This window comes from Phocoena phocoena, chromosome 10 (genome assembly GCF_963924675.1).
Source record: "Phocoena phocoena chromosome 10, mPhoPho1.1, whole genome shotgun sequence".
NCBI lineage: Eukaryota > Metazoa > Chordata > Mammalia > Artiodactyla > Phocoenidae > Phocoena > Phocoena phocoena.
This window is the reverse complement of record NC_089228.1, coordinates 66,235,368-66,259,849: the sequence shown is the minus strand read 5'-3', so window position 1 is coordinate 66,259,849 and position 24,482 is coordinate 66,235,368. Positions and strand designations below refer to the sequence as shown.

Here is a 24,482-nt window from a genome sequence, read left to right as displayed (position 1 = left end):
CAAAAGCACCAGGCTGTCAAAGGGGCACATCTGCACACAGCAGCATCACACGGAATTACTTGGGCAACAGGCTGCAGCTTCCTGTGCGCTAGGAATTCTCTCCAACTAGACGGCAAGCTCTCCTCTCTGAGGAGAGGGACTGTGGCATTACTATTTTGGTATCTTCAGCAGTGGCACCCGGCACAGTAGTGAACACCCAGAGTCGTCAGGAAAGAACTATTGGGAATCGTGTGTACTGGCCCAAGTTGTCCGCCACCCCAGGCCCTGTGCCCACCTCTGAGTTGAAATGAGTCCTGAAATCCCAGCCAAGGGGACTGAAAGTCAGTGCTGTCATTGTTCACCATTCCCACCAGACTACTGTCTGACGGACACCCTCTGGGGATCTTCAAAGATCAACTTCCCTTCTCTTCTGAGACTATTCCTGTGATAGAATCCCAAGAGTCCAGAGAATTCAGGTAGAGCTGAGGAGGGATGGCACAGGCCATTTAGCTCTGCCCAGGCCTATCCAATCTGCCTCTTTTGGCTGCTGAAATCTCAGTGGGGCAGAAACCTTAACTGCGCAGGCGTGGGCATGGGGTGACACTTAGCTCTGAACAGCTGGCTACTGAACTTTCACACCCTGGTCTCCTTCGAGGCCCCCGGCATGCAGAATCATCTACTCTGAGAGCAACTGTCCCTTTCAGAAATGCAGCCTTATTCTAAAATTATAGGCTCTCAGGGTCCACTAGGGATTATAATTAGTTTGTATTCCTCTGCCTGGCACTCAGAGAAGCTGAGTTTGGGGATGGAAAGTGGGACATGCATTCTTAAGGCCGGAAACTACTTTAATTTGCAGGCTTTAGTGGCTTTTTCTGGCCACTGGCTTGCTTTAAGTCTCTGGCACCCTCACCTAGACTGAGAATTGCTACCTTGTGTCCCAGCCACATTTCCATCAACTTGGCACAAAACGTGCCAAAAAAAAAATCTTTCCTGCTCTCTTTGCCTGCATCTGGGTCTCATACCACTCCCAAGTCCTTGCCTCTACTCAACCAGAGAAATTCAATGCAATTCAACTCAACAGGCCACACTGAGCGGCCACCAAGTGACAGGGAGAATGCCAGGAGCTTCAAGCACCAAGAAAAACAAGGCCCTGTTCTCAGGGGTCCCGGCATCTGGGAAGGAAAGGAAACGTAAACAAACAATGACCTACTGAGTGATAATTACTATAGAAAGAGATGCCAAGCACAGAAAGAGCAAAAGCCATTCTGTCGAGAGGAATTAAGGAAGGCAGTCAAGGGCACTTCCTGGGAGGAACAAGCATGTGCAAAGGTGCAGAAGCCTGAGGGTGTGGCCTCCTGGAGACAGCAGCCACGGACGGGACTAACAGGGATTAGGTTTACTATATGCCAGATGCTGCCACTTTACAGAGGAGAAAACTGAGGCACAGAGAGGATAAGTACCTTGTCCAAGATCACAAGTTATGAAAGGATGAAGACAGGTTCCAAACCGAACAGTTGGACTCTAAAACTTGAGCTTTTAAACATTACAGTTTGCGGTGTACAAATAGTTCAGTTCGCTGAAGTGTAAAATTTAAAAGCTAAGTTTACGCAGGAGAGGTAGATGGGAGCTGGATCGCAAAGGGCTGCATACACTATACTAAGGATTTGGACTTGAACTTTCAGCAATATAATGGACTGAATTAATGTGAAAGAGCTTCCCCTTCCCACTATGGTCACAGTCATAGAAATACTAGATAAGATAAATGATATCCTTAAACATACAGCCAAATTTGAAAGAAAAATACCCCATGTGCCAGAAATGACAAGAAAAAGGGAAACATGAACAATAAGTGGGACTGACACCAGAATGACCTGTGGACTTTTGAACCCACACATGAAGTAGTTATAATGTCTGGCTGTGGCTTTGAGCCCAGATATCAACATGAGAACCTCAAAAGGCTGCCCAGTACAGGAAAGCAATAAGGAGCTGGCCATTTCTCCAAGGCTCTGTGGAAGGGTGAAAGTCACCCATAAGAAACTCAACTACTAAGCTAGCCCCACCCATGGATACGAATCTGATTTTACACTAAGAGAGTGGTGAAGGGGTGCCAAACTGAGAAGTGAACATAAAAACTGAGCCAGGACCTTTAACCCTACGGCCCCACCAGATGCAAACTGTTCTTAGGGATACTTTCACACCCCAGGACACAAAAGTTGCCCATGACAGTCCTTCCTGAAGATGAGCTCACAACCCAAAGTTACAAACCACACGGAAATAAACCACCAAGAGGGACAGCGTCAGACACAAAAAGGGAGGAAGCATCCCAAGAATCAGGAATAATAAAATAATTTGAAAGGGCTAACAAAATGAGAAGATTTAGATGGTTAAAGAGATAAAGCAGCACAGAAAAAAACATATAAGAGACCTGGATGGTAGAACGGTCAACAGATGTCTAAGAGGAATTCCGGGGGGCTAGAGTACAAAAAATGGGAGGGAACCAAAGAGAATGACTGAGAATTTCCCAAAATTTAAAAAAAGAATTAAATATAAGATGTTAATATTAGGGAGCGCTGGGTAAAGGTGTACAGAAACTCTCTAAATCTAAATTTATCTAAAATTATTCCAAAATACAAAAAAAAAAAATTTTAAGTGAGTCTCTCGATAGAAGTAGCACACCAAATCCTGAGGAAGAAAAAGAAAAACAAGTGCACGCTTACTTTCGAATGGTTCTAAACAAAAGTATATAAAGAGAGAAATGCATTAAATGCAAGTAAAAAGAATACAGATGTTCACTATATTATTTTCATGTTTTCTCCAAAGTAAAAAGATGGGAGGTAAGAAGAGAAAATGTAGGAGTAAGAACAGAAATAAGGTGTATAATTTTCAGACCAGTAACGAGAATAAAGAAAACTCAGTCAACCTAACAGAAGGCAGGAAAGGAGAAAAAGAGGCAAAAAAGGAAAGCATATGGAAAGGACTCAAAAACATGATAATATATTTAAGTCAAACCCCAAAATGTAAATAAACTCATTTAAGACAGATTTTCAGATCTGACTTAAAATTTTAAATCCAGCCATGTTCTGTTTATGAAAGAAACTCCTAAAATGTGATGGCACAGAAAGGTTGAAAATATGAGGCAAATAACAACCACAAGCTGGGGTAGCACTAGTGTCATCAGACTTTAAGGCAAAAAGCAGTAAAGATATTAAGGAAGAAGAACTGACAAGATCTGGTGACTGATTAAAAGAGACATGAAGGGTGCCCATCAGGTGACCAGGGGGGTGGGGATGCTCCCATTAAGGTGGGGACTGTGGGAAGAGCAGGTCTGGCAGAGAAGGGGCAGGAGCCCCCAGATGCTCACACTCAGGCAGGGGAAAGAGGAAGAGGAACCAGGGCAGCAAAGGCACAGTCAGAGAGGAAGGGAGAAAAGAGATGTTTCATCTCCCAGAGGGCAGGGCCAATCTCCTGCTGCATCTTTCCAGAGTCTAATAAGGTACTAGGCACAAAGCAGGCACTTGGTAATAACAGTAATAGTAATAATAAAACAAACAAGTATGTGAGGGCCCAAACACGAGAGATCTCTGAGATGCAAGGAAAGAAGTTACGGCATCTGTAACGCTCGTGATCTCCACAGTGACAAGAGGCAGCATCTTCTTGAGAGGGATAGGGGTGAGTGGAAGAAGGCTTGGACCTAACTCCAAGGAGAATGTGACACGAAAACCATGAGAGGTGAATAAAAGGATAACCAGCCAGCTGCTGTTGGAGAGTCTTAACTGACTCCACACGGGGATACAGCTCTGCTACGTAAAAGCTCTGCCTTGGCCATCCAGCTCTTCCTTCAAATCCCAAGTGTACAATCCACAGACTTATCCAAAAAACAGGCAGACGCCACAACTCATCTTTGGAGAAAAGAACTGCTGTGAAACCAGAGCCAAGAGGCTGCCACCATGACCTGGGGAGACCTACACCGCGTCCCTGGCCACCGTCTTGGGCAGGTCCTCCCAGACAGGAACTGTGTGGACAGGAGGAGGGACTGTGGCCAGTGGTGACTCAGGCAGCGTTTACCAGCTGCGTGGGTGCCCACCACCTCCAGAGGGTTGGGCTGATTGCGTCGGGCTTTCTGGAAGCATTTCTTCATTTCTACTTCTGAAGACATGCAATTTTCAGAGTGACATCTCTCTTGATGACGTCAGAAGGCATGTAAATCAGCAGCTGGAACCAACGTCTTTTTTTTTTTTTTTTTTTTTTTTTTTATTTTATTTTTGGCTGCATTGTGTCTTTGTTGCTCTGTGCAGGCTTTCTCTAGTTGTGGTGCGCGGGCTTCTCATTGTGGTGGCTTCTTTTGTTGCGGAGCACGGGCTCTTAGGTGTGCGGGCTTCAGTAATTGTGGCATGCGGGCTCAGTAGTTGTGGCTCGCGGGCTTTAGAGCGCAGGCTCAGTAGTTGTGGCACACGGGCTTAGTTGCTCTGCGGCATGTGGGATCTTCCCGGACCAGGGCTTGAACCCGTGTCCCCTGCATTGGCAGGCGGATTCTTAACCACTGCGCCACCAGGGAAGCCCGAACCAATGTCTTCTTACACACACTTGACCAACCCAACTTTACTCACTCCCCAACACCTCCACACGTGACAGGGCAAGTGGCCATAGAATGCCACGTGGCCTAAGGGAGGGAGGAAATGATGTAATACCACGGGGCCACAGTGAGGACTGAGGAGGTCAGAGCTCCCAGACACCACCATCTCACCCAACACGCAAGACCCTGGTGGTCCAAGGAAAGGGAAATGTGAGCATTGACTCCAAACTAACTGGTTCCTAGGTCAGAGAGTGTTATATTTCAGGACTTCCTTTATACGTTAACTCAGATTCAAGGGAACCGGGAGTCAGAAACTCTCACATACTGCTGAGACAGGGTAAATTAGTGTAACTTTCTGGATTTTGGCAAAATTTATCAGTATGCTTACATTTTGATTCATTCAAATTTACACACATACACATACACACACACACACACACACTCTCTCTCACTCTCGCTCTTGCTCTCTTTTAAAACCAAATATGGGGACTTCCCTGGTGGTGCAGTGGTTAAGAATCCGCCTGCCAATGCAGAGGACATGGGTTTGTTCCCTGGTCCAGGAAGATACCACATGACATGCAGCAACTAAGCCCATGAGCCACAACTACTGAAGCCTGCGTGCCTAGAGCCTGTGCTCTGCAACAAGAGAAGCCACTGCAATGAGAAGCCCGCGCACCGCAACAAAGAGTAGCCCCCACTCACACAACACCTCCGCACGAAGCAATGAAGACCCAACGCAGCTAAAAATAAATAAATAAAATAAATTTTTTTAAAAATGCAAAAGAGAATCCTTTGGGCAGATGCAGTCAGAAACCTGGAGGCTTTCAGGAGTCACTTCCTGGTTGTGAGGTGTGAGGCCCTCAGGACAGTCATTCTCAGGCCCCACTTGAACTCTGATCAGTGACTTCAAAGGCACCTTTCCGAGAAGTCAGTGGTTCTCCAACCAGGCTGCCCCCTCAGGTCAATGGGGAGCTTTAAAACGCAGATTCCTGGAGCTCATTCTTGGAAATTCTAATTCAAGAGGCCTGAGACAAGGCCCAGGAAACTACCTTTCTTCCAAAATTCCCTGGTGAATCTGCCAGCTGAGTCTTGCCTGGAATCACTGGACTAGACACCATCTGGGACAACTTGTAATGGGGCCCATCTGCACATCTGGCTGCAGCACTGCAGGGATCCCACAGGCCAGCACTAAGTGCAGAAGGGAAAATTCCAGGCCTGTTCAGCAATCAGTGCCAAAGAGCCTGGGGGACAGCCAGCAGATCCCCCAGACAAAGCCAATTTTGGAAGGTTCTCTCAGGCATGGTGATCTTGGAGGCTAACCTGTGAAAAAGAGGTGACTAGTGCAACTGCTGCTCTGGGAGGCCAAAATAAAAATTAGTTCCCTTCAACAACACACGTGAGCCAGCAAGCTCTACAGGCCCCAAGGAGTCGGAAGCAGAAAGGAATGCAGGGTCGTGTGGCAGAAAGAGCCCCGGGTCTGAGTCACACAGCTGTGAGTTCAAATCCCTGCTCTCCATCACTGGCCCTTAGTGGGTTAAAGATGGCTGCCCTTGCTACTCCTCCCTCCTTGAATCAGGGCTGGTCCAGGGACTGCTTTGACCAGCAGAATGTGGCAGAGGCCCCACTCAGACTGCTGAGGGAACACAAAAACACAGTGTTCAAACCAAGAACCTCCTCACAGAACCCTCTGACCAAGAAACTCCCACTTTTAGAGCCCTTTTTGGCCAAAAGCACATCTTCATACACCAAGTCTGGGAACTATTTATGATCCCCTATAACTGGGAAGGACCCTGCCAACAAGCACCCAGTGTTTCAGGATGACTCACCTTCCCCCACCACAGCAGCGACCCACTGGCCTCTCTTCTTCCTGTTACAGTGTCATCTTTGTCCTGGCCACCTAGGTTCAAAAAATCAACCTCTCAGACTCCTCCGTCTCCCTTCAGCAGCCAGGGAAGGGCCAAGGCTTTGTCTCCACAGTCATCCCCACCTTTCCACTCACCCTGCCACCCAAAGGCACGGTCCTAAAGGCCAGGCAGACCTGAGTGCCACTTTGCAACTTACTAGTTGTGCACCATACGTGCGTTTCTTAACCTCTCAGAGGCTTAGTTTTCTCAGCTGCAAACAATATACATCAGTAATACCTTCTTTTTGTGGTCGTTTCTAAGAAGAGTTGAGAAAACACAGCCAAAGTACATGGTACAGAGAAGGTGCTCCATGCGTAGCAACTGTTACTAAAGGCCAGAAACTTTTCACTTCGGTTAATACAGACCTCTCCGAATCTAAGTCTCTGCCTGTGTATCACTCTCCATTTTGACCCGTCTGGTATAATCCTAGCAGATTAACTGTCCTAGATAATGCCTATCACATTATTCTCCTGCTCAAAGGCCTTCTGTGGCTCCCATGTTCTCACATCAATCCCAACCTCCCAGCCGAGCATGTAAGATTACCTACATTAATGGCTCCACCCCACCTCCGGCCGGCTCCAAGTCAATCCCATCCTCACTGCAACTTGCTATTGGAGGCAGCCTTCTAAAACGGTTCGCAAAACACCTGCCTCCTAATATTCAGGCCCTTGTGTAACTGCCTCCTGACCCACAGACACTGGCAGATCATAAATGTTGTTTTACGCCACTAAGTTTTGGGGTCATTTGTTATGAAGCAATAGATAAACAATACTCTTGATTTCCCCAATCACATCTGAGCTGCTGCTCTTTTACTCACACTTGTGCTTCCTACACCATCACAGCCTGCAGCAATTCTGCCCAGCCTGCGAGGCCCACCCCAGGTGCCAAATGCTCACCCTGAGTCTTTCTTAAGGCTCCATTAACCAGCCTCCTCTGAAAGCCTTTATCTCCTTCCCTCCCGGCAGTTCCCACACACATCTCCACCACGGCATCTGTCGCATTGCATCCATATCAATCTGTTTGTTATATCTGTGTGCAAAATGATACACGTGAAGGTTACTCACTCAGCAAAAGACTGGAAATCACCTGTACGCCCATCAATAAATAGGGGGGTGGCACACACATAAAAGAGAGGAGGGAGCAGTGAAAAAGAATGAGGAAGCTCCAGGCGCACTGGATGCCAGATGGACAAGACACACTACGAGAAGCAAGAGGCAGACCAGTGAGCACAGCAGATAGTCATCTGCCTGGAAAGTAATAATGTCATAACAGAAAAGAGGTACATGCTCATAAACGAGAGTGGCTAAGGGGGCTGCCTCCACTGGGGGCTGGGCAGCTGAGAGATGGGGGAGGGAAAGAGGGAATACCTCTGAATTTTGTAGCAAGTCAAGAATTCTCAATTCAAAAATAAGCAGCTCCTAAGGAAAAGCTTCCCTCCTAAGATCAGGAACAAGACAAGGATGTCCACTTTCACCACTTCTATTCAATGCTGTACTGGAGATTCTAGCCAGGGCAATTAGGTGAGAAAAAGAAATAAAAGTTATCTGATTGGAAAGGCAAAAGTAAAACTATCTCTATTAGCAGAAGTCATGGTCTTATACACAGAAAATCCTAAGAAATCCACTAAAAAAAAAACTGTTAGAACTAATAAATAAGTTCAGCAAGGTTGAAGTATACAAGATGAATATATAAAATTTAATCATATTTCTACACACTAGCGATGAAGCAATAAGTCCAAAGTCTGTCTAATAAGAGTCCTAGAAGCAGAGAATAGAGACAATGAAGGAAAACAAATAGAAGATTTCCTGAAGATTCCAAGACTTGTCTTTAGCAATTAAGGGCTCCGCAGAAATTAAGGAAAGAAGACAAATATCTAGATATATCCTGGTGATATATCTGAACTCCAAGAATAAAGAATATTCTTACATCTTTCAGAGAAGAAAAAACAGATTACTTACAAAGGACTTAGATTCCAACTAACTTCATTATTCATACTGAAACATGGAACAGTAACCTCAAAATTCTGATTCTGTATTCAACCGAGCTATCAATCAAGAGGGAGGGCGTGGGTACCTTTGTACACTGCTTGTGGGAATGTAAAATGGCACAGCCACTATGGAAAACAGTACGGTGGTTCCTTAAAAAATTAAAAACAGAATTATCATACAACCTAGCAATTCTACTTCTGGGTATGTACCCAAAAGAACTGAACAAGGAGACATGAACAGATATTTGTACATCCATGTTTATAGTAGTACATTCACAAAATCCAAAAGGGGAAAGCAACAGATGAATGAATCATCAACAGATGAATGGATTAACAAGATGTGGTATATACACACAATGGAATATTATTCAGCCTTAAAAAGGAATGAAATTCTGACACACGCTACAACATGGGTGAACACTGAAGACATTATAAGTGACATAAGCGAGTCACAAAAGGACAAATACTGTATGATTCCACTCCTATGATGGATTTAGAGTAGTCAAATTCATAGAGACAGAAGGTAGAATGGTGATTGCCAGAAGCCTGGGGGGTGGTGGGGAATGGAGAATTATTAATTAGGGTACAGAATTTCTTTTTTTCCCTTTTTTTTGTGATTTCAATATTTATTACAATATAGAAATCAAGACAGTGTGGTGCTGGCAAAGAACAGATACATATATCAATGTAACAATGTAAGAAGTCCTGAAATACACCAATACTAACATAGTCAACAGTTCTTTTGGGAAAGAAGCAAAGTCAATTCAATGGACAAAATAGTCTTTTCAACAAATGGTGCCTGGAACTATAAATATTTTTTATATATATATATATATATATATATACACACACACACACACACACATATACACATATACATACATATATGTATACATATAAACATATAAAAGCCTAGACCTTATGCAAAAGTTAACTTAAAATGTAACATAAACTTAAATATAAAACAGGAGAAAATCACCATCTCCTGGGGTGAGGCGATGAGATTTTAAATATAATATCAAGAGCATAATCCATGAAAATAATCTGATGAACTAGACTTTACTAAATTAAAAAAACTTCTGCTCTGTAAAAGGCTCAGTTAAGAGAATGAAAAGGTAGGCCACAGACTGGTAGAAACATCTGCAAAATACGTATCTAAGGATTTATATCAAAAATACACAAAAAATATTTAAAACTGAACAATAATAAAATATATAAGCCACTTGAAAAATGAGCGTAAGATCTGAACAGACCAAAGATTTACGTATGCCAAATAATCATACGAGAAAATGCTCAACATCACTTGTCATCAGGGAACTGCAAACCAAGACAACAGCAAGGTTCTACTAAACATATATTTAGAATGTCTAAAACACAAAATATTAACAGCCAAATCCTGGTGAGATGTGGAACAACAGGAACTCTTACTCCTTTCTGGTAAAAATGCAGATGATACAGCCACTTAGGAAGAGAGCCTGTCAGTTTCTTACAAAATTAAAAATCGTCTTATCATATGATCCACAGTCATGTGTCTATCTAAGTTCACCTAGACTTGAAAACTTATGTCCAGAAAAAAACCTTCTTGTGAATGTTCATTGCAGCTCCATTCACAACGGCCCAAAACAGGAAGCAACCAAGATATCCTTAAGAAGTAAATGGATACACAAAATGTGGCACATACCCACAAAAGAATATTGTTCAGTAATTTTTTTAAAATGAGCTGTCAGCCAGGAAGAGACATGGAAGAATCTTAAATGCATATCACTAAGTTAAGGAATTTCATCCGCAAAGGCTACACATTGTATGATTCCAATTATATGACATTCTGAAAAAGGCAAAACTAGGAACGGGGGGTGGGGGCTGTTGAATAATTGAAGCACAAGGGAATTTTTAAGGTAATGGAACTAAATGTATGAAACTATAACTCTGGATCCATGGCATTATGCCTTTTTTAAACCCCATTTAAATGTACAACACAAAGAGTAAACCTTAATGTATAATTTTTTTTAAATGGCCATATGGGAATCCCAAGATTAAAGACAGAATATGATAAAAGAATCAACTGTGGGCTTCCCTGGTGGCGCAGTGGTTGAGAGTCCGCCTGCCAATGCAGGGGACATGGGTTCGTGCCCCGGTCCGGGAAGATCCCACATGCCGCGGAGCGGCTGGGCCCGTGAGCCACGGCCGCTGGGCCTGCGCGTCCGGAGCCTGTGCTCGCAACGGGAGAGGCCACAACAGTGAGAGGCCCGTGTACCACAAAAAAAAAAAAAAAAAAAAAAAAAAAAAGAATCAATTGTTTACAACAACTATATTGAACCACTTCACTGAAGTGGTTAAAGGTATAAGGAACTGACCTAAGTAACTTTATCATTTTTTTGTTATTTTTTTAACATCTTTATTGGAGTATAATTGCTTTACAAGGTTGTGTTAGTTTCTGCTGTGTAATAAAGTGAATCAGCTATACGTATACATATATCCCCATATCCCCTCCCTCTTGCATCTCCCTCCCACCCTCCCTATCCCACCCCTCTAGGTGGTCACAAAGCACCAAGCTGATCTCCCTGTGCTATGTGGCTGCTTCCCGTTAGCTATCTACTTTACATTTGGTAGAGTATATATGTCAATGCCACTCTCTCACTTCGTCCCAGCTTACCCTTCCCCCTCCCTGTGTCCTCAAGTCCATTCTCTACGGCTGCGTCTTTATTCCTGTCCTGCCCCTAGGTTCTTCAGAACCTCCTTTTTTTTTTTACATTCCATATATATGTGTTAGCATACGGTATTTGTTTTTCTCTTTCTGACTTACTTCACTCTGTATGACAGACTCTAGGTCCATCCACCTCACTACAAATAACTCAATTTCGTTTCTTTTTAAGGCTGAGTAATATTCCATTGTATATATGTGTCACATCTTTTTCATCCATTCATCTGTCGATGGACACTTAGGTTGCTTCTATGTCCCTGCCACCGTAAATAGTGCTGCAATGAACACTGTGGTACATGACTTTCTGAATTATAGTTTTCTCAGGGTATATGCCCAGTAGTGGGATTGCTGGGTCATGTGGTAGGTTTTTTTTAGATTTTTAAGGAACCTCTACACTGTTCTCCATAGTGGCCACATCAATTTACATTCCCACCAACAGTGCAAGAGGGTTCCCTTTTCTCCACACCCTCTCTAGCTTTTTTTGTTTGCAGATTTTTTGATGATGGCCATTCTGACCAGTGTGAGGTGTGACACCTCATTGTAGTTTTGATTTGCATCTCTCCAATGATCAGTAATGTCCAGCATCCCCTCATGTGTTTGCTGGCAATCTGTATATCTTCTTTGGAGAAATGTCTATCCAGGTCCCCTGCCCATCGTTGGATTGGGTTGTTTGTTTGTTTGATATTGAGCTGCATGAGCTGCTTGTATATTTTGGAGACCAATCCCCTGCCAGTTGCTTCATTTGCAAATATTTTCTCCCATTCTGAGGGCTGTCCTCTTGTTTATGGTTTCCTTTGCTGTGCAAAAGCTTTTAAGTTTCATTAGGTCCCATTTGTTTATTTTTGTTTTTATTTCCATTTCTCTAGGAGGTGGGTCAAAAAGGATATTGCTGTGATTTATGTCATAGAGTGTTCTGCCTATGCTTTCCTCTAAGAGTTTTATAGTGTCTGGCCTTACATTTAGATCTTTAATCAATTTCCAGTTTATGTTTGGGTATGGTGTTAGGGAGTGTGCTAATTTCATTCTTTTGCATACACCTGTCCAATTTTCCCAGCACCACTTATTGAAGAGGCTGTCCTTCCTCCATTGTATATTCTTATCTCCTTTATCAAAGATAAAGTGACCATATGTGTGTGGGTCCATCTCTGGGCTTTCTATCCCATTCCATTGATCTATATTTCTGCCCTTGTGCCAGCACCACACTGTCTTGACTACTGTAGCTTTGTAGTATAGTCTGAAGTCAGGGAGCCTGATTCCTCCAGTTCTGTTTTTCTTTCTCAAGATTGCTTTGGCTATTTGGGTCTTTTGTGTTTCCATAAAAATTCTGAAATTTTTTTGTTCTAGTTCTGTGAAAAATGCCATTGGTAGTTTGATAAGGATTGCACTGAATCTGTAGATTGCTTTGGGTAGTATAGTCATTTTCACAATGTTGATTCTTCCAATCCAAAAACATGGTAATATCTCTCCATTTGTATCATCTTAAAAATATGGAACGTTTCATGGATTTGCGTGTCATCCTTGCACAGGGGCCATGCTAATCTTCTCTGTATCATTCCAATTTTAGTGTATGTGCTGCCAAAGCAAGCATGGGTACAGTTTCAGTTTTGCAAGATGGTCTTTTTTTTTCTTTTCTCTTCTTTTTCTTTGGCTGCACAACGTGGCTTGCAGGATCTTAGTTCCCCAACCAGGGACTGAACCCGGGCCCCTGGCATTGAAAGCACAGAGTCCTAACCACTGGACCACCAGGGAATTCCCAGTTTTGCAAGAAGAAAAAACGTTCTGGAGATGGATGTGGTGATGGCTGTACAACAATGTGAGGGTACTTAATGCCACTGAAATGTACATTTAAAAAATGGTTAGGGCTTCCCTGGTGGCACAGTGGTGAGAGTCCACCTGCCGATGCAGGGGACACGGGTTCGTGCCCCGGTCTGGGAAGATCCCACATGCTGCAGAGCGGCTGGGCCCGTGAGCCACGACCGCTGAGCCTGCACATCCGGAGCCTGTGCTCCGCAACGGGAGAGGCCACAACAGTGAGAGGCCCACGTACTGCAAAAAAAAAAAAGGTTAAAATGGCAAATTTTATGTTATATATATTTTATAATTAAAAATAAATAAATAGCCAATAAACATAATACATAAACAAACAATAAGTGAGTGAGGGCATGATGCAGGCACTTTGGAAAACAGTTTGGTAGTTCCTCAAAATATTAAACAGAAAGTTACCATGACCCTGCAATTCTACTCCTATGTATAATCCCAAAAGAACTTAAAGCATATGTCTACACAAGAGTCTGTAAATGAGTGTCCATAGAAGCCAAAAAAATGGAAAGAACCCAGAGGATACAAAGGAATATTATTCAGCCATAAAAAGGAATGAAGTACCACTACATGTTACAGCATGGATGAACCTTGAAAACATTATGTTAAGTGAAAGAAGCCAGATACAAAAGACCACATATTGTATGATTCCATTTATAGGAAATGTCCAAAATAGGGAAATCCACAGAGGATAGTAGATTAGTGGTTGCCAGGGAATCAATGAGGGGAAGACGGTATTAGGACTAAGTACTAATAGGTACAGGGCTTGTTTGGGGGTGATAAAAATGTTATGGAATTAGATAGTGGCAATGATTGTACAACACGGTACATCTACCAAAAACCTAAAGTGTATACTTTAAAGTGGTGAATTTTACATTATGGGAAGTATATCTCAATTTTACAATACTACAGAAATATGCAGAGTATAAAATAAAACAGATTGATTACATTCTGCCTCGTGGCTTGGTGACTCAGAACCTTGGCCCTGTCCATGCCCTCCTGCCCTGCAAGGCTGCCTGTCCTGGCCTCCACCTCTGTGTGCGCTGCACTCTGGCTGCTCACCAGCCCTTCATCTCCCCCTTGACTCCCCACTTTCTGCCTCTTGGGCAAGGCCTGCTCCTGCCTCACTGGACCCACGCCTCTCCTGGTGGGTTCCCACCACCTACTCAGACCTACCCAAGACTGTCTGGAGGCTGAAACACCAGACCCTGGAGTCACCCCAGAGGAGCTGCCCAGTGACCAGGACTGCGGTTACAAGTGTGTGTCAGCTGAGGGATACGGTTTCATATAGGAACTTAATTATAGCTCAGGAGTGGAGGAAGGGAGAGGAGCAGTGCAGGCTTCGAGGGGCCCCACAGGAAGCTACCCTGCTCTGCAGCCCAGCGGGTGGCTGCCGGGTCTCACCAGGACTGGGATCCACAGGAAAACAAGTATGATCCAGTGAGGAACACACAGCTTATGGAAATCATCCTGTTCATAAGCATGGATTCCTGGCCCCGCCATGAAACACCAGCCTGCGTGCAGACCAGAGAAGCCCAGAAAAAAGCTGAGATGCCAAGTTTCACTCATCCTCAGGGCTCAGAGGCCTTCTCCTCACCTACGGCCAGAGACCCCATTTATTCAGTAAGAAGTAAAGGGGAGGCATCGCTTGTTCCTCCCAGACCACCCCAGCTTCCATTTTCTCCCTGGCTCTGAGCTGTTTTTCTAGAATGGAATCTGAGCTGCCAATTCTGAGGATGATGGGAACATCTTCCCCATGCCTGACTACATGCGCAGATCCCTACCTACTGGCCAGGGAGGGACCATGGAGCAGCTGCTGGCACAGAGGTGTCAGTAGGGCATGGTGGCTGGGTCTGCCAGACCTGTCAAACCATCTGGCCTGGCCACGGCCAGGTAGGGAAAGCAGACCAGCAGAGGTTCATGGAAAGAGCAGGGCCTGGGTGGAGAAGAGTGTCCTGTCAAGATACAATTCCTTGTCTCCTATTTCCGGCCTTTATCCGGGCCCCTTATATAATCTCCAGGCCTCCTCCTGGTCATCTTGGTCACTGTCTTTGCAAGAAGGCCCCACAGCCACCTGCTATGCCCCCCAAACCTAACACCCATTTTCTTCTCACTGTTTCAAGACAGAGTCAGGGACCTGGGCCCTCCTCCTGGTCACTCTTCCCAAGACCCCACCCCAGCTTAGGCACGACCTTTCCCGTCTCCACTCTGTGTACCTTTTTTTCTGAGCTCCTGAGAGGTTTTTCTCTAAAAACCATGAAAAGAAACCTTCAGACTGGAGGCAGTATCCTTTCCTGGGTTTGTATGGAAGGAAAAAAAAGGCAGAGGGGTGGGTAGGGAGAGCAGATGGAAGATAGGTAGCGAGAAACATGGATGGGGAGAGGCAGACACACACTTCATGCACCTCTCTGCCGTCCACACTTTAAGCAACTACACCAAGAAATAACCAGATGGCTCTTCCCAAATGCCTCCCTTTGGGCAAAATGCCTTTCTTTGCTCACTCACAAAAGGCAAGGAAGGTCAGAGAGTAAACAGAGACATAATGAAACCACCTGAAAAATGGGAAAGGCAGGTCACAAAACTAAAAAATATACCATTTTTGAAAGAAAAAAGAATAGGTATACACAGTCATAGTAAAATCTAAAAGAATACAGTCCTTGGCTTGTGAGATCGTTATCCACATTCTTCATCCAAAAATAATAATCAATTGATAGATAAATGAATGAATGAACAGAGATTAAATTTTATAGCAGTTGCTTATAGATGGCATTGATTACGTATGATTTTTTTTTTTTTTTTTTGGCCATGCCACGTGGCTTGCAGGATCTTAGTTTCCCGACCAGGGACTGAGCCCATGCCATGGCAGTGAAAGCACCAAGTCCTAACCACTGGACTGCCAGGGAATTCCCTATGTATGACTTTTAAAATTTATTTTTTTAATTGAAGTATAGTTGATTTACAATAGTATACTAGTTTTGTGTGTACAGCACAGTGATTCAGTATTTTTACAGATTATATTCCATTATAATTTATTACAAGATAATGGCTATAATTCCCCATGCTATACAATATACCCCTGTTGCTTATCTATTTTATACACAGTAGTTTGTATCTTTTAGTCCCATACCCCTAATTTGTCCTTCCTCCCTTCCTTCTTCCATTTGGTAACTACAAATTTGTCTTCTATATCTGTGAGTCTGTTTCTGTTCTGCATATACATTCATTTGTATTATTTTTCAGATTCCAAACATAAGTTATGTCCCACAGCATCTGTCTTTCTCTGTCTGACTTATTTCACGAAGTATAAGATTCTCTAGGTCTATCCACATTGCTCCAAATGGAAGAATTTCATTCTTTTTTATGTCTGGGTAATATTCCATTGTAAATGTATACCATTCTTCTTAATCCATTTGTCTGCTGATGGGCACTTATGTCTCTGTTGATGGGCACTTCCATGTTTTGGCTATTGTAAACAATGCTGCTATGAATATTGAGGTGCATGTATCTTTTTGAATTAGTGCTTTTGTCTTTTCTGGATATAGTCTCAGGAGTGGAATTACTGGATCATGTGGTAGTTCTATTTTTAGTTTTTTGAGGAACCTCCATACTGTTTTCCACAGTGGCTGCACCAATCTACACTCCCACCAACAGTGTAGGAAGATTCCCTTTTCTCCACCTCCTCTCCAACATTTGTTATTTGTAGACTTTTTAATGATAGCCATTCTGACAGGCGTGAGGTGACATCTCATTGTAGTTTGATTTGCATTTCTCTAATAATCAGTGATGTTGAGCATCTTCTCAGGTGCCTGTTAGCCATCTGTATGTCTTCTTTAGAAAAATGTCTATTCAGGTCTTCTGCCCATTTTTTGATTGGGTTGTTTGTTTTTTGATATTGAGGTGTATGTGCTGTTTATATATTCTGGGTATTAACCCTTGTCAGTCATATCATTTGCAAATATTTTCTCCCATTCCATAGGTTATATTTTCATTTTGTTGATGGTATCCTCTGCTGTTTAATTAGGCCCTGTTTGTTTATTCTTGCTTTTATTATTATTATTTTTTTTTGTCTTAGGAGACTATTCCAAAAACATACTGGTATGATTGATGTCAAAGTGTATTCTGCCTATGTTCTCTTCTATAAGTTTTATGATTTCAGGTCTTACATTTAGGTCCTTAAACCATTTTGAGTTTATTTTTGTATATGGTGTGAGTGAATGTTCTAATCTCATTGTTTTACATGTGGCTGTCCGGTTTTCCCAACACTGCTTGTTGAAGAGATTGTCTCTGCTCCACTGTACATTCTTGCCTCCTTTGTTGTGGATTAATTGACCTCAGGTGCTTGGGCGTATGACTTATTTTCTTCTCAGGGCTTATCTGTATTTTCCAACTGTCTATAATGAATAACTATTATTTATATAATTAAAACATTTTAAAATAAATTAAAAACCACACACAGGGAAATTCTTGTGCTCAAGCACCAGATCCACATCCCAGAAAAGAGAGTTTCCCAGGTCTCCACAATCCACAGGGCCCCTGCGCCTACAGCTGGGCGGAGGAGAGGCCCTAACCACCCCCAGAGCCCAGGCAAGGCCCCCACTGAGATGTCCCTTATGCTTACCTCTTCTGATTCCCAAAACCTTCTCTGCACCCCAACCCCTGCCTCCAGTGAGGAAGTGGGAGCAGAAATAAATACAGCTCTCTAAAAGTAACGCAGGGATGACAAGGTACAAGAAAGGAGAAAAAAGTAATGCCACTGCTGGTTTCAGCCCAGTAAGTCCTGCTGGTCTAGGTAGGGCCCGTCTGAACAGGACAGGTGCCAAGAGCCCCGACTCTCCTACTGCCTCTGCTCACAGCCTGAGGATGCCTACTTGCACCCGTTCGTACATGCCTGGAAAGCCCAGGCTAAGGGGACATGAGCAGGGAAAGCACAGTCATTGAATTGAGAAGAATAAGGGCTCCAAAGGGCTCAACCCCAGCTCCATCATTTGTCAGTTGTGTGACTTGAGCAAATTGTTCAACTCTGATCCTATACCTCCTCATCCAATACCCACATCTTGCAGGCTGGTGTGAGGGCGAGTGAGCTCCTCCATGGGGTAATGCCTGGCCCAAGGGAGAATCTGAATAAAGGCAATTTCCCTTCCCCCCTTCTCTCCATATGTGCACACCTGGGCCATCTTCTCTTTCTCCTCTCCCTTCACCAGGCTGGAAGCGGGCTGATTAATCACTTGGAGCAGTGATTGTTTTCTGCTCCTACAAGTCCCTCTCACCCTACATGCCTGGCCCACCAGTTGGCTGGTTATTTCTTACGGTTCTAGGGGGTTTGCTCACTGCCTTGGAGCAGATCCAGGGAGCCACTAAGCACAGTCATGCTCAGGGCCTCCTCTGCCCGCTGACCTGGAATGAGGCTCTGCAGGGGGTCCCAAAGCCTGCCAACAGTTTGCTTCTGCCCAGTGGCCGACAAGAGACTCCGCTGTGCTTGAAAACAGGGAGTGTTCTCTGAAGCCAACGTTAGTCTGGCCAGTCAGGCAGGTACTTTGGAAGCTGGAAGAATTGGATTCGGCCAGCCACCCCTTTGTGGGGAGGCCCTGCTATATGGTGATCAAAGAAGCGGGCTTCACTCACCTGGGTTCAAATCTTAGCTCTGTCACGTATTAGCTGTGCAGCTTCAGGCAACTTTCCTAACCAGTCTGGGCCTTAGCATTCTCATCTGTGGAAGGGGTACTATGATTCCTACCTCTCAGGGTATGTGGATTAAACAAAGTGATGCATGTCAAGTGATTAGCACAGTGCATCCAACACATGAGAGCCATACTCTACTCAGCTACTGGTGTCTACTGACTTTTGCTGGGGATGGAAGGGGATTAGATACAGGTGAGCCCAGCTCCTGAAGAAGCCACAGTCCAATGTCGGAGGCTAGCATGCAGGCAGTAACTCCACCATAATATACCACGGCAGGTGCCAAGCCAGAGAGAAGTGTGAGAAGAGAGCCTTACTAGACCCCCAGTGGAGGAAGCAGGGAGGAGGCAATTGAGAAAAACTGCCAAAGCCAAACATCTCAGTTGTCTCCACTGAGCCTCAACCAAAGGGAGGGGCAACAACTGCGGAAGGGGTCCTAGAGGGAACACATCAGCTTTCTGACAACTTCCCAGACGGCTCTGGGGTAGGATAGTGCCAGGGCCACTCTGTGGGAAGAGGGCCACTTAGGCTGGCCATCTACCACCCTTCCATCCAACAAGTGCTTGGTGAGCCTCTCTGCGCAAGGTACTTGCCCCTCAAGGAGCCAGTTTCTAGGGAGAAGAACTTTGATGGTGGCTAATGAACACCCCTCAGGACTGAGGACGTGACCGTGAAAGGTAGGCTGCTCCCCTGTGACTCAGCAAGGTCTCTGACTCATAGAGAACATAGGATGGATGGACTGGTTCTTTCTCAAGACGGAAGCAGGAAGCAGAAAGGAAGGCAAGGTTCAGGCTTCAGTCCGCAGAGAGGAAGCAGCACATGGGCGAAGCCCTGGGAGAGCTGGAACCAGCTCGTGAGAGGTACTCCGTGGTTATCTACATGGTGCCAGGCTGGAGATAGAAAAGTGAGTCCAAAACACAGGGTCCTGGTAGTGCAGAGGACAAGGCCACCCTAGGCTTGCTGGGGACAGAGGCAGGCCTGGGCCTGAGTGCAGACATGCTACCTGGATCAGGGAATGGGCTAGAAAACAGACAAAATATTTTTCTAAAAGGTGACACACTGCAAGGATTATGAAAGGCAAACTGTAAGTAAGTGCTGTAAATACACTGGGGTGTTAAGAGGCCAAAAAGAAGTCACAGGAATCACACTATAATAGAATATAAGCAGGGCGAGATTAATACAATGTTGATTGGATGCAGTCTGCAGTTTGGGGATTTATTTACCTAGTGATTTTCACTTGGGAGATCGAAATTATTATTGGTCATTTTGTTTATTACCAAAGATTTTTCATGTTTTCAATGACAATCTATTTGGTGCCATTATTTAAAACAAGCTCTGGACAGAGTCACCTAGGACTAACTATAAAATCGGAGACACAGGTATGGAGGATTTAATCCATGGAGACGATCTGTACCTGGCCCCTAGATGACAGTGAAGCTGACCAAGTGTCATTTTGGAAGCTTGCCAGAGCACCTGAACTGTCATAGGGTCACTATCCAGGGAGAGTGACTTTTCAAGCTGGACTTACTTGACCTTTTGGAATCTGTTTCTTAGAAATCCCAGCCACACTGTGAGGACCTAGAAGAGGAAGAGTCCTGAGGTTTGGAATGGCCACTCCCAGGAACGAGAGAATCAGTGGCTCAGGGACGTGGGGGGGCCTATGAATGCTGGGAGCCTAGGTGATGGCCATAAACGTGCAGTGGCACCGGTTCACGTGCTCCTCCTTTCTTGGGCAGCCCCCAGGCACCTGGCTGAGCGTAGGGATGAAGCCAGGCTGTGGTGCTGCTCCGGGCAGGGAAGGGCAGGGAGACGAGGGGGCTGTTAAGAAAGCATTCTAGGTGGCCAACGGTGGGATCCACACTGGGTAGACGGTGGGCGGGGGGCGGGGACAGCCTTGAGGCCTTGAGATCCTCATGGGGCTGAGGAGGAGGGGGAGGGAAGTGAGGACCCCCAGAAACCACCCCAGAGCTGTCTTTCTAGGCACACAGCTCCATACCTGCACTGACAGTGGAACTGCTTTTATTATCAGAAAAAGGAGGGTGCTTTTTTCCCCTCTTCTAATGTTTTAAGCTGCCTATGTTTATCTGCTGATACCCCATAGGTACCATGTGATAAACATTCTACAGAAAGGAACTGATGAACACAAACATAAAGGCAGAAAGATGGTGAGAGGAGGGAGGGAAGGAGGGAGAGGGGAAGGAAGGAAGGAAGGAAGGAAGCAAGGGAGGGAGGGAAGAAGGAAGGATGGGCCATGTAGAGAGATTTTACAGTATTTCAGGGTCAATGGTGATCTGGCCCCCAATCATGTTTCTGACCTCATCTCCCATTCTCTTCCTCCCTCACTGCTCCAGCCACCTGACTTCCTGACTCTTCCTCCAACCCACCAGCCATGTTCCTGCTTCAGGGCCTTTGCACTTGCTTTCCCTCTGCCTCTTAAGATTCTTCCCACACGTGGCTCACTCTCCTCTTTCAGCTCAAATATAACCTTCTAAGCAAGGCCTTCCTCAAGCCCTCTATTTAAAACTGCCACTGGACTTCCCTGGTGGCACAGTGGTTAAGAACCCGCCTACCAATGTAGGGGAAACGGGTTCAAGCCCGGGTCCAGGAAGATGCCACGTGCCGCAGAGCAACTAAGCCCGTGCGCCACAACTACTGAGCCTGCACGCCTAGAGCCTGTGAGCGACAACAAGAGAAGCCACCGCAATGAGAAGTCCGTGCACCACAACGAAGAGCAGCCCCCATTCACCGCAACTAGAGAAAGCCTGCGCACAGCAATGAAGACCCAACACGGTCAAAAGTAAATGAAAATAACTAAATAAAAATTTTTATAAATAAATAAAACTGCCATGACCTCTTTCCTACTTTATTTTTCCATACAGCATTTCTCACCATCTGACATGCTATTTACTTAATTCTGGCTCCCTCCCCTTCCCCCAGCACAACTACCATGAGAGCAGGAGATCTGTTTATCTGCTTTGTTCATTCCTACATCCCTAGTGCCTAGAACAGAGCCTAGCATGTAGGAGGTACCCAATAAATACCCACTGAATGAATGGAAGGAAGGAGAATGGAGAGAAAGATGGAATTGGAGTCAGATTTAAGCTAATCCTGGATCCTCAACAATCTGAAAGAAACTATTACCATCTGAGTGAAGGTGTGGGGGAGCTCCAAAAGCAAGGAGCAGATGCTATCTGAGGCCTTCTCTTTTGCTCCCAAGAACTCCCGAAAAGATTCCCCCAGAGAGCATATTGTCTTAAATATTAGTTTGCAGAAAGTCTGGACCTAGAATCTCCAACTGCCATGAAAAGGATGCTCTAAGACTGCCTTAAAATAAGAACAAGGATCAGCCAAGTCACCCCCTGTGCTTGGAGACGGATGACCCCTGTAGTAGTTTCCTGTTGCCACCGTAACAAATTACCACAAACTTAGTGGCTTAAAACAAAACATTTATCCTCTTAGAATTCTGAAGGTCAAAAATCCAAAATTAGTTTCACTGGACCAAAATCAAGGTATTGGCAGGGCCGCACTTCCTCCAGAGGTTCTAGGGGAGTACTTGTATCCTTGCCTTTTCCAGCGTACAGAGTTGCATTCCTTGCATTCCTTGGCCTCTTCCCCCATCTTCAGAGCCAGCAGACCTTGCTGCAGTAGCCACTCTGCCTTTTTCCGTATCAGATCTCCCTTTGCCTCCCTCTTCAAAGGACAATTGTGATTGCACTTAGGGCCCACCAGGATAATCTCCCCACCTCAAGTTCCTTAACTTAGTTGCATCTGCAAAGTCCATTTTGCCATACAAGGCAGCATCCACAGGATCCAGGGATCATGGTCTGGATATCTTTGGGGGCCACTACCCAGTCCATCACCACGAAAGACAGGCACCAAGAGTTTGGGAGAAACACAGTTCAGACCTCTGGTCCATTGGAAAGAAGAGTCAGATCGGGAGTCTCGGCAAGGTCCTGGGCCAGAGCCTTTCTTTTGCTGTAACTAGGGAGTGGGGAGTTATTTTCATGCAACTGAGCATTTTGGTCCTTGGAGGGCCTCCTTAGAAGAGAAGGGTAGTTTTCTCTTCTCCAACCTGATGTCCCCAATGGACCACTCAGAAATTCATCCCAGGATGCACATGCTGAGGGTCAAGGGGAACCCAGCAGGATCTCTGGACTGTCCTGAAGACTTTTAAGGAGGGGAAGCTGCAAAGAAATGGTGTGGGTCACACGAACAAGCTCGGGTTCAGGGATGGCAGGTAAGCTTTTTCCCATGAGACTTGCCCGGGGTGGAGGGTTCTGAGAACCCATCTGGGTTGCGTGCTTGTTTGGAAAAAGGAATGATCAGTGAGCTCTGGGTTCTGGCAAGTTCAAGGACAGCCTGTTTATCAGGCAAGTGGGCCCGCAGACGACTGTGTCTGCAGGGCAGCCTGCCTGGCTCCTGCTGCCACCGGGAGAGCAAAGCTGGCTTGTACTTCCATTAGAGCGGTGACCAAGAAACTCCACGCTGCTGAGGTAACAATTCTTGGATGAGGGAAGTGCCAAAAGCAGTGACGAGGATCAAAGAGTTACAGCAGATTACAAATGAAAGAAACGAAAATCTGTTTTTAGGTACCTATCAATATAATAATACAGAAATGAACTTAAACATGAGGTCGTTTCCCCATAACACCTGGGAGCCTCTCCCTTCAGGACCCTCCCCATGGGAGAACTCTTTCGAAACTGAGTGGCTATGAGCTGTGGATAATTCAGTAATGGTCTCGGGAGAGCTGCTGAGATGACGCCAAGGCCCGGGAGAAGTCAGGCTTTGCAGATGGGACTTGAAAGAAAAAGAAGGGCAACGCACTGCCTGGAACCCCAGGAACTGTTGAGCAGCAGATGAAGACTCCCGTGCTCAGGCTGGGCTTCCAGTGCCATGGCCCGGTGTCAACCAGGGAGGGAACCAGTGCAGGAAGGCACTTCCTCCTGAGCTCAGCACCCCCAGAGCCTCGGCTCCATGAAACCAGCACTTACCGAGGTTCCTAGATCTCTAAGTCATGACCCCACTCACTGAGCGCTAAGAGTGACACCCAGGTCTGCCCAACACCAACGCAGCTCCTGCGCTTCCCCAGGCATCTTTTCAGACACAAAGAGTCACAGAGACAAGGCAGGAGGACGAGGTGCTAAAACCCAGCGGCCAGGGCCCTGGAACCGCAGAAGCAGCCAGCCCCACGCTAAGGCTGGAGACCCGCGGAGAGCGGAGGCTTTGTTCGGTCTCAAGCAGCTCCTCCAGCCTCATCCTCCATCACTCTTTTTGCTGTTTTCCCCCTCGATCCCCTTCTTTCCTCCTCTTTATCCCTCTCCCCACCACCCTTTCATTTGTCCCCCTCTTTCTTCTCATTCTTCTCCTCACTTCCTCATGGTCTATGATACTGAAACTGAAGTGTTTTTGAAACACTGTCAGTGGTTACATGAAGCTTTATTTTTCCTACTTTTTATTTGATAAATTATGATTGACTTTTTAATGTGTCTTGACAATAAAACCTAAATTTAGTTGCCTTTTAATTTTTGTGAGCCCTTTTATTTTTGTGAGCCCTCTGGTGTATCAGCAACCCTAAATAACACGTGTGTGCGTGCGTGTGTGTGTTACTCCACCCATGCTCTGGGTACTTAATCAGTGTGGCTGACAGTTCAAAATCGATTAATTTTAACAGCAACCAGAGGAACTCAGATTATATATGAGGAAGAATTTCCTCATACTTAGACTACTGCAGTAATCTCCTACCTAACCTCTCTACCTTCATTCTTTCTCCATTTAATCCACCTTTTTGCACTATTAACATAATCACTCCTTGCTCTAAAACCATCAACGGCTACCCACTGCCCA

The 24,482-nt window shown here is 45.2% G+C and overlaps 1 protein-coding gene and 1 non-coding gene across 3 annotated transcripts in view; both read right to left on the bottom strand.

The window, feature by feature from the left end:
• The window catches only part of PPARD (peroxisome proliferator activated receptor delta), a 75,572-nt gene that overhangs the window by 43,035 nt on the left and 8,055 nt on the right, over positions 1 to 24,482 (bottom strand). The window lies entirely within an intron of this gene.
• On the bottom strand, positions 12,626 to 12,728 carry LOC136130125 (U6 spliceosomal RNA). Its single transcript, XR_010656317.1, has one exon. It is a non-coding gene; the product is annotated as a U6 spliceosomal RNA (small nuclear RNA).